Source organism: Diceros bicornis, chromosome 10 (assembly GCF_020826845.1).
Source record: "Diceros bicornis minor isolate mBicDic1 chromosome 10, mDicBic1.mat.cur, whole genome shotgun sequence".
NCBI classification, from domain to species: domain Eukaryota; kingdom Metazoa; phylum Chordata; class Mammalia; order Perissodactyla; family Rhinocerotidae; genus Diceros; species Diceros bicornis.
In genome coordinates this window covers 67,198,702-67,217,661 of record NC_080749.1, presented here as the reverse complement: position 1 = coordinate 67,217,661, position 18,960 = coordinate 67,198,702, and positions in this window count along the sequence as shown.

Here is an 18,960-nt window from a genome sequence, read left to right as displayed (position 1 = left end):
ATGGACACTTGTCAGTGGATTTAAGGCTCAGTAGGATAATCCAGATGATCTCTTTATCTCAAGATTCTTAATTTAATTACATCTGCAAAAACTCTTTTTCCAAATAAGTTAACATTCACAGCTTCTGGCAATAGGATGTGGATATATCTTTTTGGGGCCATCATTCAGTCCACCCTCTAGTCCTCCTAAATTTACATCTGCCCCATGCACAAAATACCTTCATCTCATTACAACAATCCCCAAAGTTTTAACCTATTACAGTGTTAAATCTAAGTTTAAAATCTATTTTAATATCATCAGCTCAAAAGTCCCAAATGTCATCATTTAAATCTAGATATGGGTGAGATACGGGGTATAATTCATCCTGGAGCAAAAAAAAAATTCCTCCCCATCTGTGGACCTGTGAAACTAGGAAACAATTTATCTACTTCCAACACACAATGATGGAACAAGGATATGATAACCGTTGTAAACACTCCTATTCCAAAAGGGAGAAAATAGAAGGAATAAAGGAGTCACTAGTCCCAAGCAAGTTCAAAACAAGCAGCCAAATTCTATTAGATTTCAAGGCCTAGGGATAATCCCTTGTGGTTCAGATGTCTGCCCTCTGGACCCATGTCTCCACTGTCTAGTTCTACTGCAGCTCTATAGGCCTTTGCACTCAAGACAGCTCCATAGGCTCTGTCCCCAGAAGCAGTTCCATAAGCCTTTGGTTCTGTGCCTGTGGTGGCTCAGTACATCTTTACATCTGTGTGTCTGTGTCTCCAACTTCTCCCACTATGCACATGCCTCTGGCCTCTGCCTTCGTGTCACAGCTCTATAAGCCTTTGTGCCCATGCCTCTGTAGGCCTCTATGTCTGTGGCTCATTCTTCTGTGTCATTCTTCCTCTTTCTTGAAACATAGTACACATTTGTACCTGAGTAGCAATATCAGTCTGTTTCCTGCTGTAGAATTCTGGAAGTCTGACAATCTTCTCCCTTTTCATTTTGTCCTCTCTCTGTGCCATTTAGTCCAAGTTGGCGGTATTTCTACTGGTACAACATGCGCTAAAACTTTGCGGGTCTCCTGTGTATGTCATGGGGATTCACACCGTTAGACAAAAGGGTCCTCCACAGATCTTTCTTAAATTATCCCATCTCTATTCTCCACAGACCTTTTGTAGATTATTCCATTTCTTTATTCCTGGTTTCTGTTGAGATGGTCAAGTGGGTCTATGAGTCACACATGTAATTTCTTTAATAAATGTTGCTCAGCCACACACTTGGCCTTTTCTCCAGAGCACACTTTCCTAATAGTGAATTCAATTTTAGTGTCTCCTGTAATTTGGATAGGCTGAGAACTTTTCAGATTATCAAATGTTGGCTCCTTTTTCTTAACATTTCATTTTTCAATTTATCTTTTTCTTCTTATATTTTGCCATTAGCAACAATAAGAATCCAGGTCACACCTTCAACATTTTCCTTGAAATTCTCCTGAGCTAAAGATCCAAGGTCATCACTCACAAGTTCTGCTTACTGCACAACTATAAGATAAAATTCAGCCACGTTTTCTGTGATGTATAATAAGGATTACCTTTCTTCCAGTTTCCAATGACATTCTTTCTCATTTCATTCTGAGCCCTTACCAGAAGCACCTTTAATGTTCATATTTCCACCAAGATTCTGTTCATGACTGTATATTAAAAGTATTGATGGAGAAAGAATATTCCTTTCTTACCCTGTTCTTGCTTTCATTTACTCATTGGGTAGCTGAGGCCAGAAACAGAAGTGAGCAACCCTCAAGTCTGTATTCGCAGACATTGTGAGAATCTTGTTAGCAGTCATTTCTGGGGAGGCCATTTCTTGTTCTTTTTGAGGGTTGGCGATGATTGTACCTAATCCCTAATAAAGAATTATTGGCAGTAGAGTTCTGTTCAAGGAGGTGCTGATGTTTACCTAGGGTGCTGAATTAGAACAAATCAATTCTGGCAATTTGAGGACAGTAAAATGTACTTGATTGGTCACTACGTAATTCCCTAGGATCTAATTCAGAATAAGTGCTACTTACTGGCTGATTACATGGAATTTCCCATGAGTTACCTTGCTCCTCTGAGCCATGAAACAATACTAGTTGTTTCACTTTGAGGGAAATCAATGAACCAAGAATGAGTTTACTTATTTCTACATAAGACCAGCATGAGTGTTTGAAATTATAAACAAGGACATAATCTAATTTAATTTCTGACCTACAGTATTATTTTTATAAGCAGAAGTAAATGTCACTAGTAGTTGAAATTTTTGGTATATATATACACACACAAATATGTGTATACATACATATATAGCATATATAAATAATATACAACGATATGATTTGTAGTATATATTTATTATATACCATATGCAATTTTAATTATACTATGTTACATATAATGTATTATATATAATCATTTCTCAATTATCCATGCTTTGAAATGGATAATCTAATGCCTGGGTTGAATTAAGCTTGATTATTGGAAAAGTGTTTTTAATTACTTGGGCTAGGGAATATCAGACGTTAATTGTTTGAAGTAGGATTTTTTAGGAGTTTTTTCTGAGATTAATCTGCAAACTCTAAAAAATCTTCTCAGTCTTACTTCTGGCTCTATGGACATAATTTTGTTTTAGAAAAACATTTAAGGACAATGATTTTGTCTCATTTATTTCTCTTATAAAATAAGTAAGTACATTAATAATACTAAAAATAGGAACCAAAAAAATGATCTTTTTAAAAGAAAAATGAGCCCATAATCCTACTGCTTAGAGAAAATCAATTGAAAGCATTGTATAATTTCCTAACTCTTCACATGTACACTGATTTGGCACTTTTTTCATAGGAGTGAAATCATATTTTTAACTGGGTTTTTTCAAATTAGTTTTTAAAATCATCTTTCCATTTGAATTTGTATTAAGCTGCTACCTAACTCTAATGAAAGCAGAGTAAGCCATTTTTTATGAACACAGCATAATTTTTTGCCATTTGACCAAGACGCTTGTTATTGTTCCTTTTCATGTTTGCTGACACCAGTTTTCACTTCTATTGGCTAAAGAGTGGCTGCACACGGGCGTTAGAAATAAGTAGGCTGAAGAGAAAGTTAGGACAGGGTCTCTGAGTCTGGCCAGCCAAAGGATCACGAGTAGGGTTAGGGAGCAAGATCAGAACAGGGGTGAAACTTGATTTCACTTTGCAGACTGGTGGAAGATGGAACATTGAGGTGAGGGAACATTGAGGAAGCGTTCCCTCAATGTTCCCATTGAGAGCAGGAAAGCTCAAGGCCCTGTAACCATTTCTGATTCTTGCCCCACTGAGGTTGGGCAGTTGGGTTACATGAGTGAGGTGAGGTGGTGAGATATGTGGAATAGTCTACTCAATGTGAAACGAATGAAATCCAACAGTAAGAATCTTACACTGAAGAAGGTGGAAACATGCCTAACTTTCCTTTCTTGCTCATCAAATTACATATTGTAGTCCACCCTGGAAAAGTATGACAAAGCATAAGCTCACAGTACAAACTTAGTCTTTCCTTGAATTTATTCATTGGCATATTTTCAGAGATAAGGAAATAATTGAAAGTTTAGAGCTTTGTCTGTGTCTCCTGCTGGGTTAGAGTGTGCAAACAGAGAGCTTGAATAAGTTACATTTAGAGTAACTTATTCAATAGAGAAGATGACTGTGCTGTCAGAATGTGGTATAGACATTGATACTTGAGTTAAATAAATCCAACTTGAGTTAATAGAGGCCTAGCTATGTATAGAAAGATGACTTGTAATATATAGATAAAAGCCAGAACTCGTGTTACAGCACAATCTGAAGCTCTGTCTTTTATACTACTATTACGTATTAGATATGATAGGTGATGGGGTAAGTACTTAAGGAGTCATATTTGTTCCCTAAATATAATCTATTCACCTGACAGATATGTAAGAGTATCTACTTATGCATATGATGGTGAGACACTGTGATGTGAGACACTGTGTCATTGATACTTTTTTGTTGTATGGTGCTTTACAGTTCTCAAAGTCCTTTTGTAATTGTTAGTATTTACAAATTGAAACAATCCATTTTCTTAGGTTCTTAAACAAATTATGTCTAAAATGCCATTGAGAATTTGTTGTCTTTATGATACATCTCAGAAAAACGAACATAGGCACAGACAGAAACATTTCTGTGAACAATGTTAAAGGGTCCATGGGCCCCCTTTAGCTATGTTTGGGACTTCCAGATAAGATATCCGTTTCAAAAGGTTTTGGTTTTCTTCTCTACCAATCCAGGTACTAGGATTTGTGTACAGATATTTTTGCATCCAACCATTCATATTCTATTTCATGAAGAAAATCTAAAGAACAGGTGACTGAAGTACGATCTAAAATGAACCATATCCATACCATATACAGACTATTACAATGTAAACACTTACATTAAGCAAAATATATATGTGTGTGTGTGCACACAAAGTTGATAATACAAGCATACTTAAAAAAGATCACCAAGGTTTTGCTCTTTTACCTTGTACATGTAGTTACACATTATCTATCTGATATTCAGAAAGCTCCTGTGAGGTAGACAGTACATTATGCCTATTTCTTGAATGAGAAAATCTAATGTTCAAAAGTTTGTGAGGCTTCTTCACGTAATTGGTATCAGTTGAGGAAAGAAAGAAGTTTTCTGAATCTCTGAACAGTAGTGTTTAATCAACTAGTCAGTTTTTTATGTTTCTGCTGGTCTGTAACATTATAAGGTGGAATTTATATATCTCGATCTATAAGTACAAATTTATTTATTTTCTAAAAATATTACAACTAGAAAAACAAGTACATTTAAACCAAATAGTAGAGGAAAAACTGAAGAGATTTTAATAGTCATTAGGATTTACAAGTTTGGCTTCATTATTTAAAAAAAAAAAACGAATTGCCTAGTCAGTTTAGGGGAATTATGTCTAATTGGTAAAATATATAATGGTATCTAGTGACTTTGAAAAGATTTCTATTTATTTTATATTTCTGCTTATAGAAGATCTCAAGTTGCTGTATTTGACAGATTGTAATACAACAATATTTGTTTATGTTTGGGTTGATTTTTGTGTTGTTTAAGCATTTAAGGTATGGGATTGTATACTCTTTTTTGTTTGTTAGTTTTACAAAGTAATAATTGGCCAATACACAAGAAATAAAGCAAAATATAGTTCCACAATGAATTTTTTTAATGTCATCTAGTTACATTTGAACTTAAACAAGGAGTTCAGCTACAACCTCCTGAATATTTTCTCATGTATCTTAAAGATTTTTCTAAATGTGGGCTTCTTAAAGTTCATTATGACTTTTTAAAGGATTGGTGGGGATGGAGAAGTGAGAAAAATGTAAGGGCCAAGAAGCAAATATTAATCAACACAAGGTAATATATACATGAAGACAAAGGATTTTCTGATGAATTTGATCAAGTAGAGAATAAATTAGAACCATTCAAGTGCCCCAAAATCTCTTGAATGTTTTTTTAGTTTTTATTTTTTGTTTTTTAAATTACACTATAGCCAACAATACCCACATATTAGGCATTTCTGGTGATTTTGTATCTTCCTGACAAAATTATTTGCTATAATTTTCCTTCAGCCTGAATATCTTCCCTTAACATTATTTGTATTGCGTATCTGCTGGTGAGCAATTTTCTTAGTTTTTGATTGTCTGAAGATGTCTTTGCTTTTGTCAAAGATATTTTTCCTGCATGTAAGATTCTAGTTTGAGTTGTTTCTCCTTCCCTTTTCAAGGATAAATTCTCAGAGTACAGAATTCCAGGTTGGTGTTTTTTTCTCTCATCAATTTAAATATTTCACTCCATTCTCTTCTTGTTGGCATGGCTTCTGAGGGGAAGACAGATGTAATTCTTTTCTTTGTTCCTTAATAAGTAAGATTTCTTTTTCCTTTGGATTTTTTCAGGGTTTTTTTAATCTTTGATTTTCTGTAGTTTGAAAAAGGTATACCTAGGTATAGTATTTTTGGCCTTAATCCTGTTTGGTTTTTTCTGAGCTTCCTGGATCTGTAGTTTGGTGTCTGACATTATTTTTGGGAAATTCTCAGTCATTATTGTTTCAAATATTTCTTCTGTTTCTTTCTCTTTTTTTCTCCTTTTGATATTCACATTATGTGTCTATTACACCTTCTGTAGTTATTCCACAATCCAAGGATATTCTTTTCTGTTTTTTTTTCAGTCTTGGTTCTCTTTGCTTTTTAGTTTTTGAGGATTCTATTTATATATCCTCTAACTCAGAAATTCTTTCCTCAGATGTGACATTCTACTAATAATGCTCACCAAAGGCATTTTCTATTTCTGTTATAGTATTTTTGATCTCCAGCGTTTCTTTTTGGTCCTTTTCTAGGATTGTCATCTCTGCTCACATTGCCCATCTGTTCTTACATGCTGTCTACTTTATCCGTTAGAGCCTTTAGCATATTAATCATGGTTGTTTTAAATTGCCATCCTGATAATTTCAAAATCCCTCCCACGTCTGGTTCTGATGTTTGCTCTGTCTCTTCAGATTGTATTTTTTGCCCTTCGGTATGCCATGTAATTTTTTCTTGATAGCAGCACATTATGTACTACATAAAAGTAATAGCTGTAAATGGGCATTTAATAATGTGGTGGTGGGTTTGTGGGGGAGAGGAAGCATTCTAAGATTATAGTCCTAAGATTTAGGTCTCAGTCTTTTAGAGAGCCTATGCCTCTAGACTAAGAACTTTTCAGAGCTTTTCAGTTTTTTTCTTCCTTCTTAGGTGGGACTGGATAGCTAGAATGGGCTGAAGTTGGATATTTCCCTTCTCCCACCTGGTAGACTAGAGCTGACTGCAGTTGGGCATTTCCCTTTCCCGGGTCAGTTACGCTCTGATAATACACTAGGAAGTTAGGCTCTAGTTAACTAGTTTCCCCTGAGGGCAGGCCTTGTTAGGAAGAACAGAGTGTCCGATGCATTTCAAAATGGTTCCTCTTCCTTCCTCCAGCTGGAAGCAGGAGGGCATTATTCTCTAATATTTACCGTGGGAACCTGGTTGAGCTTCTGGGGTAAATCTCACAATATTGTGGGGCCCCCCTTATGACCGGGTGCCCCTGGAGTTTTTAACTCTCACAGTTGCGAACACTGTGCCTCCAGCAATTCATCTGAGTTCAGGCTTTCCTACCCTGGCACAGCTTCCTGGGAGGTTTCAGGTCATGAGTCTCTGCTTTATAAGCCATGACACCCTGTATTTGCCTGTCTTTCGCTCTAATGTTGGTGGAGTGGTTGGCCCTGTGTCCTCCTTTCTCTTAAGTATCCAAGAAGAATTGTTGATTTCCAGTGTTTTTAGCTTTTTAGTTATTGTTAGGGCAGAGTGGTGACTTCCAAGATCTTCACATGTGGATCCAGAAACCCTCTCAGATAGATCTTTCTTTGGTTTGCTAAGCTTCTTCAATTTGTAATTTTTTTCAACAATTTGGGGATATTTTGGCCATCACTGCTTCAAATAATTTTTCTTCTCCAATCTCTTTCTTTTCTCCTCTGGGACTCCAATTACATGTGGGATAGACTTTTTGATATTGTTCCACGTGTCCCTGAGACTTTCTTAATCATTCTCTAATTTTTTCTCCCTGTTCTTTATTTTATTTTTTAAATGTTTATTTATTTATTTGTTTATTTATTTATTTATTTTTTGTGAGGAAGATCAGCCCTGAGCTAACATCCATGCCAATCCTCCTCTTTTTGCTGAGGGAGACTGGCCCTGGGCTAACATCTGTGCCCATCTTCTTCCACTTTATATGGGATGCCGCCACAGCATGGCCTGACAAGCGGTGCGTCAGTGCACGCCCAGGATCCGAACACAGGCCGCCAGCAGTGGAGCACGCATGCTTAATTGCTATGCCACAGGGCCTACCCAATCTCCCTCTTCTTTAGATTGGATCATTACTATTGCTCTATTGTCAGACTCATTGACCCTCACTTTTGTCATCTCCAATCTGCTCATAAGCCTTCCAATTAATTTTCATATTTTGGTAATTGTGATTTTTAATTCTAGAATTTCCATTTTGTTCTTTTCTATTTCTCTGCTAAGACTTCCTAGTCATTCATTCATGGCAAGTGCATTTCCTTTTATTTCTTGAGCATAGTTATAATAACTGCTTTAAATTTTTTGCCTGCTATTACATCTGAAACATTTAAGAATTGGTATCTTTTTATTGCCTTTTCTGTTAAATATTGGCAACATTTTCCTGGTTTCTTTGCATGTCCAGTGATTTTCAATTGTATCCCAAACACTTGGACATTGGATGTTAGAGAGACAATATATTCTATTATATTTTTGGGGAGATTGATTTTTTATTTGCTGGTTTTTGTTTTTAACAGGCAGTTAACTTGGCTGAACCTAGTTTCCAGCCCTGCTTCCTTTTGATGGAGAACACTGAGACCTCTGTTCAGCTCTTTCGGCTTGGCTAGGCTCCTTGTAGACTGGCCCCCACATACATAGGTTAGGGGGTCAGCTAGAGATATGGGCAGAATTTATCTCCAGAACGTGGACTTTCCCTCTCTATTTCTCTCCTTTTCTTTACTTGTTCCTTTTCTTTCCAATTGTGGTCATCCTAAAAACTGTGTCCTCTGTTTTTTACTGCTAGCAACACTGCAGATTCCCTGTCTGAGTGTCAGCCCCCTCAGGTGGCACTGACTCACGCTTGTCTGCAGGTGAAGAGTTATACCAAAGGGGACCTCAGGCAATGCTGCTCCCTTTTTCCAAATGTCAACCCCACTCTAGTTTCTGTCTGATTTGGTAACTCTCCAGCACCTTCAGGTAGTTTTCGTGAATATTTTTTCCAGAGTTGATGGTTGCCATCTCTGGGAGGTTTGGTTCAATAGGAGCCACTCCATAATTACTGAAAGTAGAGCCTCAATTCAAATAATTTTTAGCACTCTATTTCAGTTTGAATGCAGTCAACCAGTCTAATGTTCTCTGCTCTGTTTGCCAAACATTTATAAGAACGTATCTTTACTCACAGTGATTCACAAAATTTTAATAAAATTTCCTTATTGGTTGTTTATTATTAACTGATAAACAAAGAAGATTGCAGAGGAGAATAGAAAGAAATTAATTATTTTGCACGAACTTCAAGAGAAAATGATATGAGATGTGAATATTGGTCAAGATGAAATAGTTTTTGTAGTAGATTAGCAAACTTTAGACAAAGATAAAACACATATAAATTAGTTATTTAGAAGGAAATGGATATGATGTGTGTACAATGCCATGGTTATAAAGTTGTCTCAACTTACAGAATAAATAAGCACTTAAATTTTATGAGAATTTAATTCTTCTTAATTAAATATAATTTTAATCTATCAAGAATATCATTTTTAGAGCACAAAATAAATATCTGCTGTTTTCCTCAAAGCATAGTTTCCCAGAAGTTATATATATTAACATTTTATTCCGTTTGATTGTATATTTTTAATAAATCAAAAATATTTTGCATGTATACACCCTAATAAAAAATAATTTGCCACTACTTTTTACCTTTATCAGCAATAACTATCAATCTCAGGTATCATGTTTATTGAAGGTCAACTTCATGCAGTTGGATGAGAAAGTGGCTATTTCTTGTTTTTGCCTGAGGGAAATTTCATAAAGCTGAACTAATGTGACTTTAACTGTGTGAGGATAGAGATCATTTACTAGGAGGGGCCCATTTGTTATAAATCTAAGGAAATAAATTTTGTTCTATCCTTTATTCAGTGTACTTGAAAATAACATCAAATGTTTTCCATTTTATATACTGTTACCATCTGTAATTGAAGACAGATACAGTGTGGAGATTACTAATCAGACTGTGATTCAGTGCAAATTTATGTGAAGCCAATGGATGTGCTAACCGGAAAAATGCTACGAGGAAGTGAAATTATTGCCACTGTCTGTTCCTAAGGAAAGGTAGCCTACCCAATTTCTCTGCCAAAAGCGGGAAATGCTGCCTACTATACATTACCCCTCATGAAGATTTATAATTTGTACTAGCATATTATCACAGTAAAGTTTCTGAGATTTCTGTGGTAAAGGAACATACTTAACTGCGTTTAATCTGGTGTTTCCTAAACGTATTTGACTACAAATCTCTTTTGCATACATGAAGGGTTAATACAGTTAGTGATCTCTAGGTACAGACTAATGACACATAGAGGCGAAACTGGTTAGTCAATGAGTTAATGAGACCTGACACCTTGGGTGATTAGGCATAGAAAATGAGAAGGAGCCTAACTCCATTAGGTTGATAGTGTCAGCTTTGAGGAAAAGGGCTCTTTTAATTTGAATGTATCTGAGTGCTTGACCTATGAAAACCCTATTTAGGTGTTCCAGGGAGAAGGAAGATTTCATGCTAAACCATCTTAGATCTGATGACACTAATGAAGAAAGTAGTGTTCTAAATACGAGTCTCTTTTTTTCTCATTCTGTGTGTTTGGGTGTATGTGTGTAATTATGTGTTTGGCAAACGAAAGAGAAACTGTTTGTCACGGGCAAACTGAGAGTTAACTTGCTACAAACTAGCACTAGGGATCCGTGATGGATATGGATGTCTGATGTCAGCTGAGTGCATAGGTTTCTCAGAAGGATTGTTTGAGGCCTTATCATGGGCCATCCGCTTATTTTAGGAGATCTCACCCAGAGAGTATCCTTTTCATCCCTGTTACTATAAACCTGATTAACCCACTTAAGCACTCCTGCTCTTGCTGATAAAAACATGGCTCTTAATATCAGAGAGGACAAGGAAGTCAGACTCAGTGGATTATGTGACTAATTCTAGAAACAAGCTTTTCTAATACTTCTCTTAATGATGTTTCCCCTCTCTTCATGATGTTGTTACAAACGCCGTGGCCACTGCCCATAATTCTCTTTCCTCCCTGTTTATCCTGGAAATGTCCTAAAGGACTCAGCTCTGTACCACCTCTTCTGTGAAACATTCATCGACACCCACACTGACAGAGCTAATGGATCGTGCCTTTGTGCTTCCTTAGCACATTCTCTATATGTTCATATTGTATTGGAGCTGTTTGTTCCTTTACTGTGATATTCTTGTGGGTTGAGTTTTGATCTTGCTTTATGTTTATATCTACATCATGTCCAATATGTAATAGTACTCAATGTGCTCAGTAAATGTTGGTGGACTGAATGCAAAAATAAACAGGAGAGTTTTTTGTTTTGTTATTGTTCTCTCACTCTTGTCCTGGCCCAGATTGTAAGAATTTCAGCTCCCTCTTTCAAGATACACGTCTACAATTATGTCCCAAAAGACCTCCTCTTTAAAAAAAAGGAGTACATGCAAAGAAGCCATAAAATGAGTAGGTATCATTTTTGGATGCTTCCTATTTATTAGACATTACTTGTTTAATTTTTATTTAATACAGATTATTAAGATAAAAGAATGACTATTTGTGATTAATAGTCTTTTTAGTGCATCAAAAAGTACCACATTATTTCTTCCTCAAGTTTTTTTTGTGATCCTTTAGGCACAATATTTTCAGCTTGATAAATATTTCTGATAGTTCCTGTTGGTTTTAAAATTTTATCTAGAGCAGAATGTCACATTTTCTCAAGAAGATAAATTCATTGGGTATCCTGGAAGTCCCAACCACTTCCAGGAAAACTGCTGACTGGCACAGAGCAGTTAGGAGCAGCCAGCTGTCACTTCGCAAGCGTTCCTGGGTACCCACCAACCTCTCCACCTGTGGAAATTGGCAGAACAATTTAGATGGCAGAACAATTAAAATGAATAATAAATGTCAATACTCATCGCTTACATGCTAAAAGGTGATCTTTCTCTCTCTCTCTCACTTAGTTATTTGTAGAAATCTCACGTACATTCTCTGTATTGTTGTAATTTTTCCACGATTTGAGGCAGCCATGGGTTTTAGTGTGCTGATGTTACTATAGCTACCTAAGGAGTGAAAGGGTTTTCCCATGTAGATTCTTGACTCTTTATGGTAAGTTGATCTGTAATATGTTCAGAAACGCTTTTAAGGAGTAAGGATAGGTATCACTGAAATGTTTAAATGCAATAAAAATGATCAAAATTTATAAAGTGGTTGGGAACTTAGTAGTAAGCAACAAATGCTAATATCACAATCCCTCTTGTAAATGAAATACAATGTTTGGATCTTTGGGGAGTGTAAAAACAAACAAAAAACTTCAAGTGGTTAGCATTTAATCAGTTTTTTTTTTAATTGATGTTTTAATGGTTTTTAACATTGTGAAATTTTGGGTTGTACATTTTTGTTTGTCCATCACCATATATATGACTCCCTTCACCCCTTGTGCCCACCCCCCACCCCCTACCCCCACTGACCCTAGTAACCACAGTACAGTTTTCTCTGTCCATGTGTTGGTTTATATTCCACATATGAGTGAGATCATACAGTGTTTGTCTTTCTCTTTCTGGCTTATTTCACTTAACATAATACACTCCAGGCCCATCCATGTTGTTGCAAATGGGACGATTTTGTCTTTTTTTATGGCTGAGTAGTATTCCATTGTATATATATATACCACATTTTCTTAATCCAATCGTCAGTTGAGGGACACTTAGGTTGCTTCCACTTCTTGGCTATGGTGAATAATGCTGCAATGAACATAGGGGTGCATAAGCCTCTTTGGATTGTTGATTTCAGGTTCGTTGGATAGATTCCCAGTAGTGGGATGGCTGGATCATAGGACATCTCTATTTTTAATTCTTTGAGGAATCTCCATACTGTTTTCCATAGAGGCTGCACCAGTTTGCATTCACACCAGCTGTGTATGAGGGTTCCTGTTTCTCCACATCCTCTCCAACATTTGTTGTTTTTGTCTTGGTGATTATAGCCATTCTAACAGGCGTGAGGTGATATCTTAGTGTTGTTTTGATTTGCATTTCCCTGATGATTAGTGATGTTGAACATCTTTTCATGTGTCTATTGGCCATCTGTATATCTTCTTTGGAGAAGTGTCTGTTCATTTCCTCTGCCCATTTTTTGATCGGGTTGTTTGTTTTTTTGTTGTTCAGTTGTGTGAGTTCTTTATATATTATAGAGATCAACCCCTTGTCAGATGTATGTTTTGCAAATATTCTCACCCAGCTGTAATCAGTTTTTTTAAAGTAAGCATTCTCATAGACAAAGCAAGAACTGATACACAATCCTTTCAGTGCCTAGTGAACTATAGGGAATTGAACAAATGTCATTGTTAGGTGTACAATCTCAAACCTTTTATGAACTACCCTTATTTTAGCACATACCTAGGTTGATATGTGTGAATGTATTTGAAAGTCCTATCTTGCAATCACTAATACATGAAAAACAAACTCTATTGATATTGACTTAGATAAGAGTTTTAGCATCTGGGTATGAAATTAATATTTTAAAGAAGTTCTGAAATTTGATGAATCCATATCATCTCTGATTCTGGGTGTACCCTATGTTTTGAAGGTTTGTGTTAATTTAATTCTTTATGATTTAATTAGGGGTTAAGTAATGAGATTTTGACCTTTAGCAATATGGGACTTGATATCCAAAAAAATTCATGAATTAAATCAGCCAGGGAATAACCATTTTTTCAAAACATTTAAAGCTCAATGTTATTGACGTTGTCTCACAGTGCTCTATCTATATCTAAAATTTTGAGAGGACACTGAGCTGTAAGGCGTATTAGATTTAGAATAAAAAGATCTGGGTTCTAGGCTCAGTTTTTCAGTGACAAACTTCTCAGTTTTCTCTTATTTAAAATGGGTGTGATAAGGAGTATTCTATCTAATCACCTCATAGAGCTGTTAAGAGGATGCTACATGGAAGTCAGGGAAATTTTAAAAGTATGTGCAAAATAATACAACTTTCTATTAAGAGGGTAATAAAAGGACACAGGTATTTGGAACTCTGAAAGCATTTTTTTTTTATAAATCTTGTTACATTATCCTAAGATGAGCTTTCGTTTTCACTTTCTAAAACCTATCTTTACCTGCTTTTCAGAAAGTTATTGCACTTTGTTGTTCTGAAATAAATACTGACAATGTCCTCAATGAATCTTTTTTTTGAATAATGCTTACCTGTACTTTAGTTTTCTTACCTTCTATGATTCTCATGTAATTATGAAGAAAAGATTTGGGTAAGTATTTTGCTACAAGTTGTTGTTTGTTCCCCTCCTGTTGTCATTTTAAATAATACTTCTAACTACAGAATTTTTCTTACATTTTAAACTATAGTCTAAGTTTTCCCAACAGAAGATGCATTTTCCATGTCAAAAAAGTACATTAGCATAATGAATGCAATGAAGAACAATTGCTAGCTCTTAGTATACGTCTGCACTAAATAACTGTTGCTGAATCAGTTACGGAGTTGGCATTGACACAGGCCTTGAAGTTTTCATGTCTTTTAGAACCTGGGGTGATGTAATAAATCAACTGCATGTTAGACGATATAAGGTATGGGGAAATGAAGTTTCAAAAACTCTTAATGGATTATTTATGGTGCCTGCTAGGTACAGAGGATAGTTTAATTCATTTAACCGTGAGGCTATTTTTTTGACTAGAAAATTTATTTTTAATACCTTTAAAAACGGTGAAAATAGGTTTCCAGATACTAATACCAAAATCACAATAGCCCACAGCAAGGGATATAAAGGTTTCTTCCTAAAGGTTATTGCCGATAACAAAATATTAAAGTTAACCAAACTTAAATTCTTTAAATTTATAGAAATACAGGGAATAAATAACATAGTGATTCATGGGAAAAAAAGAAAACAATGTATGGTATTTTTTATAGTTAAAAAGTTTTTCAAATGAAACATTTTTGTTGGATTTGGGAGCTTCCAAAAGATATCCCCAACTTCCATTTCTCTGACCAATCTTATAACATTGGTTTCTGTGTTTGGCATCTAATTCTATTCCACAATTTGGAAGGCATTGTGGCGTATAATGTAAGCATGGTATGGTAGGGAAATAAATCTCTGCAAGTATGTGGTCGTGGAGCTATATATGAAAATTTCAATGTGTTCCTCAGCTTTTTTCCAGTTAGCACATCCATTGGCTTTACAAAAATTAGCACCAAATCCAAGTCTGATTAATAATCTTCGACTGTATCTATTTGTCTTCAATTATGGATGGTAACAGTATATAAAATGGAAAACAGTTGACAAGTTATTTTCAAGTACATTGAATAATAAAAATACTCTCATATTTGTAGTGAATGATTAGTGATACCAAAAGAAACAAACACATATCCATCATTTAACCAAGAGTTTCAAAGAATAATTTACTTGTTTGGTGGTAGTTTAATTTTTTCACAACTTTTACCAAAGATGCTATGTTATATAGTGTGAGCTATTGGTTTTCAATATTGAAAAAATATTACAATTAGCTTCTATATTTGCTATAGTAAGAAGTGTAAGGAGTCGATTGCAATCTTCCCCAACTAACACATTTGAGTCAATTAAATTGTCTTCAATACCAGTCTTTTATAAAAGAAAAGAGGACTATTTATTTAGATAAGTGAGGAAAAAATGTGGCAAAAATAAAACAAGAAGGGAAGAAAGACTTTCTGCCTATTTTCTCACTCTTTTTCTTATCAGGATATCTTAATGGCACTTTTCCTACAATTCTGTTGGTCTATTATGTTGATCTACCCAGAACATTTCTCTCTCCTTACAGGCTGGGTATATGACGTAGGTGGAATCAAATCATAGTACTTATCAATCTGGCCAAATATTAGTATAGGAATAGTTATATGATTCAAGTTAGGGCAAGTAGTCTTTCTGTGGGATTTTTCTAAATGGAACTAGCAGGAAGAATTCTCTCTTCTCTCCTGGGCATCAAATACTAAATGTATTTCCAAGAACTTCCAGGGACCAAGACTTTTGCCACATGAGAAAACCCAAGAAGCTTATGCAAAGATGAATGAGTCTTAGGGGATCAAGTGTCCTCAGTTCCAGTCTACAAGGCCTCTGAGATGCCTGTTCCTGTGTCTCTTCATTTAATTCTCAGAGATAATCCTATATTCTTCCAATCCATCCCGTGTTTAGCTTTAACTATGTTGAACTGGGTTTCCTTTACTTGGAACTGAAAATCTCTGCCTTGAGTTGCATGTTCATAGGGGAATGTCAAAGGATACTGTAGCATGCTTACCTTATAAACTTCTTTCCCCTGCTCCTCAGTGATTCATTTCTACCAAATCTTACATTGAAGTTGGGGATCTCCATTGCATGAGCTTATTTATGCCTATAATGTAGGTGTTATTGGGATTCCTCATTTGCCTTCTCTAACACAGCCTCTGCTACTCAATGATGCAATCTATGCGTTTGCTCTATTTTACCGGAAAGGCTGGGTTTTCTCATGGGATCTAGGAGGGTTCATTTTCCCTGTGCTCCTCTAGAGCTACGGAGCTTTTCCACGTAACTTCTCTTGTTCAATTTTCACATTCATCTGATAATCAGCTATTCTTTTCTTGTTGATCTTCTAAGTTTTTTTTTTTTTTTTTCTAAATTATTTTTTCATGTATTTTAACCACGGTCTTCTTTTTAAAAAGTTACTTTAACCCATGGAGAACATCTTTGTTAATTATATTTATCTTACATCTATATCTTTCGAATATCTGTCTAAACACTATCCTATCTAGCACCATCTGAAATTTATAATTTATTCATAAAGCGTTTTTTGTGATTTATGTGGTTTTCCCTATGTTTATGTTTTCTCCATATTTTTGTCCACTTTATTCTAAAAGCAAAAAAAAAAAATTCTTACTTAGTCTAAAGCTAATGCATAATTAGATTGAAAATTAAAGCAATACAAAAGTTAATAAGAAAGTAAAATTTTCCCCAAACCTACACATGCAGTTATAAATACTAAATATTCAGGTGAACATCTTATTTTTTAAAACTAAAGTTTTATTTTTAGACAACTGTAGATTTATATGCAGTTCTATATGCAGTAGGGGGAGATCCTCTGTTCTATTTACCTAGTTTCCCCCAATAGTGGCATCTTGCAAAACTATATTACAATGTAATAACTAGGATAGATATTGACATTGACACCATAAACATACAGAACATTTCCATCATCACATGTATCCCTCATGTTACCTTTTTATAGTCACACTCAGTTTCCTCTCATTCCCATTCCCTCCTTAACACCTGATAAACCACTAATCTGTTCTCCAATTCTATACTTTTTCCTTTTCTGAATATTATATAAATGGAATCATACAATATGTAATCTTTTGGGACTGGCTTTTTTCACTGATCGTACTTTACTAGAGATTCAGTCAGGTAGTTGCACGTATCGATAGTTTGTTCCTTTTTTCTTGCTGAGTAGTATTTCATGGTATGGATGTACCACAGTTTGTTTAAACATTCGCCTGTTGAAGGACACCTGTCTTATTTGCATTTTGGGGGTCTATTATGAATAGATATTTTATAAATATTTGTATATAGGTTTTTGTGTGCACAGGTTTTCATTTCTCTGGGATAAATGCCCAGGGATGCAATCACTGGGTTGTATGTTAGTTTCTGGTTTAGTTTTTTTAGTAACTTTCAAACTGTTTTCTGGAATGGCTGTACCAATCACCATTCCCATTGGCAATATATGAGTGAACCAGTTTCTCTATATGCTCTCCTGCATTTGATGTTGTCACTATTTTTTTTAATCCATTCTGATAAATGTGTAGTGATATCTTATTGCGGTTGTAATTTCCATTTCCCTAATAACTAGTAATGTTGAACTTGTTTTCAGATGCTTATTGTATACCCTTTTTGGTAAAATATCTCTTTTTGTCTTTTATTCCTTTTCTAACTGATTTGAGGTTTTTTTTCTATAGAGTTTTGAGAATTCTTTATGCATTCTTTATATATTCTAGAAACTAACCTTTTTTGTCAGATACATAGTTTGCACATGTTCACATATTTTCTCCCAGTCTGTAGTTTGTTTTTTCATCTTCTTAACAAGGCTTTCACTGAGCAAAAATTTTTCATTTTTATGCAGTCCAATTTACCGTTTTTTCCTTTTATGGATCTTGTCTTTGGTCTAAGAAGTCTTTACTTAATCCTAGATTTTGAAGATTTTTTCCTATTTTTCTAAAAGTTTGATAATTTTACCTTTTACATATAAGTATATGATCCATTTTGATTTGATTTTTATATAAGGTGACAGACTTAATTCGAGGTTAATTTGCTATCCTATCGATGTCCAATTGCTCCAGCACCATTAGTTAAAAAGTTAATCTTTTCTCCATCAAATTGCTTTGCATCTTTGCCAAAAATAGCTGTGCATATTTCTACAGATCTATTTCTAGGTTTTCTATTCTATTTGAATGATCTATGTGTCTATCCCTTAACCAATAATGTAGTCTTAATTACTATTGCTATATAAGTCTTGAAATTAGTTAGATTAATTCCTCCTACTTTATTATTCTTTTTGAAAATTGCTTTAGCTACTGTACTTCCTTTGCTTTTCTACATAAACTTAAAATAATCTTGTCTAGTCACAAAAGTCTTGCTGGAATTTTGATAGAATCTGTATTAAACATTCATATGAATTTGGACGGAATGATATTTTTACTATGCTGGGTTTTCCAATCTATGAACACATTATATCTCTCTATTTATTTGATTTTCTTTGATTTATTTACAATATTTTGTTGTTTTTAACATATAAGTCCCATATGTATTTTTTTTTTTAATTTACACATAAGTATTTCCTTATTTTGGAGCAGTTGTAAACATTGAATTTTTAATTTAGGTGCATACGTTCATTGCTAGTATGTGGAAAAGCAATTGATTTTTTTCAATATTTATTTTGTGTTCTGTGAACTTAAACTTTTGGTTCTAGGAGCTGTCCTTGGTATTTTCTAAGTGGACAATTATGTCACCTGCAAATCAGTGCAGTTTTATTTTTTCTTTTTGATTTATTCATCATGAAGTGCAATATAAACT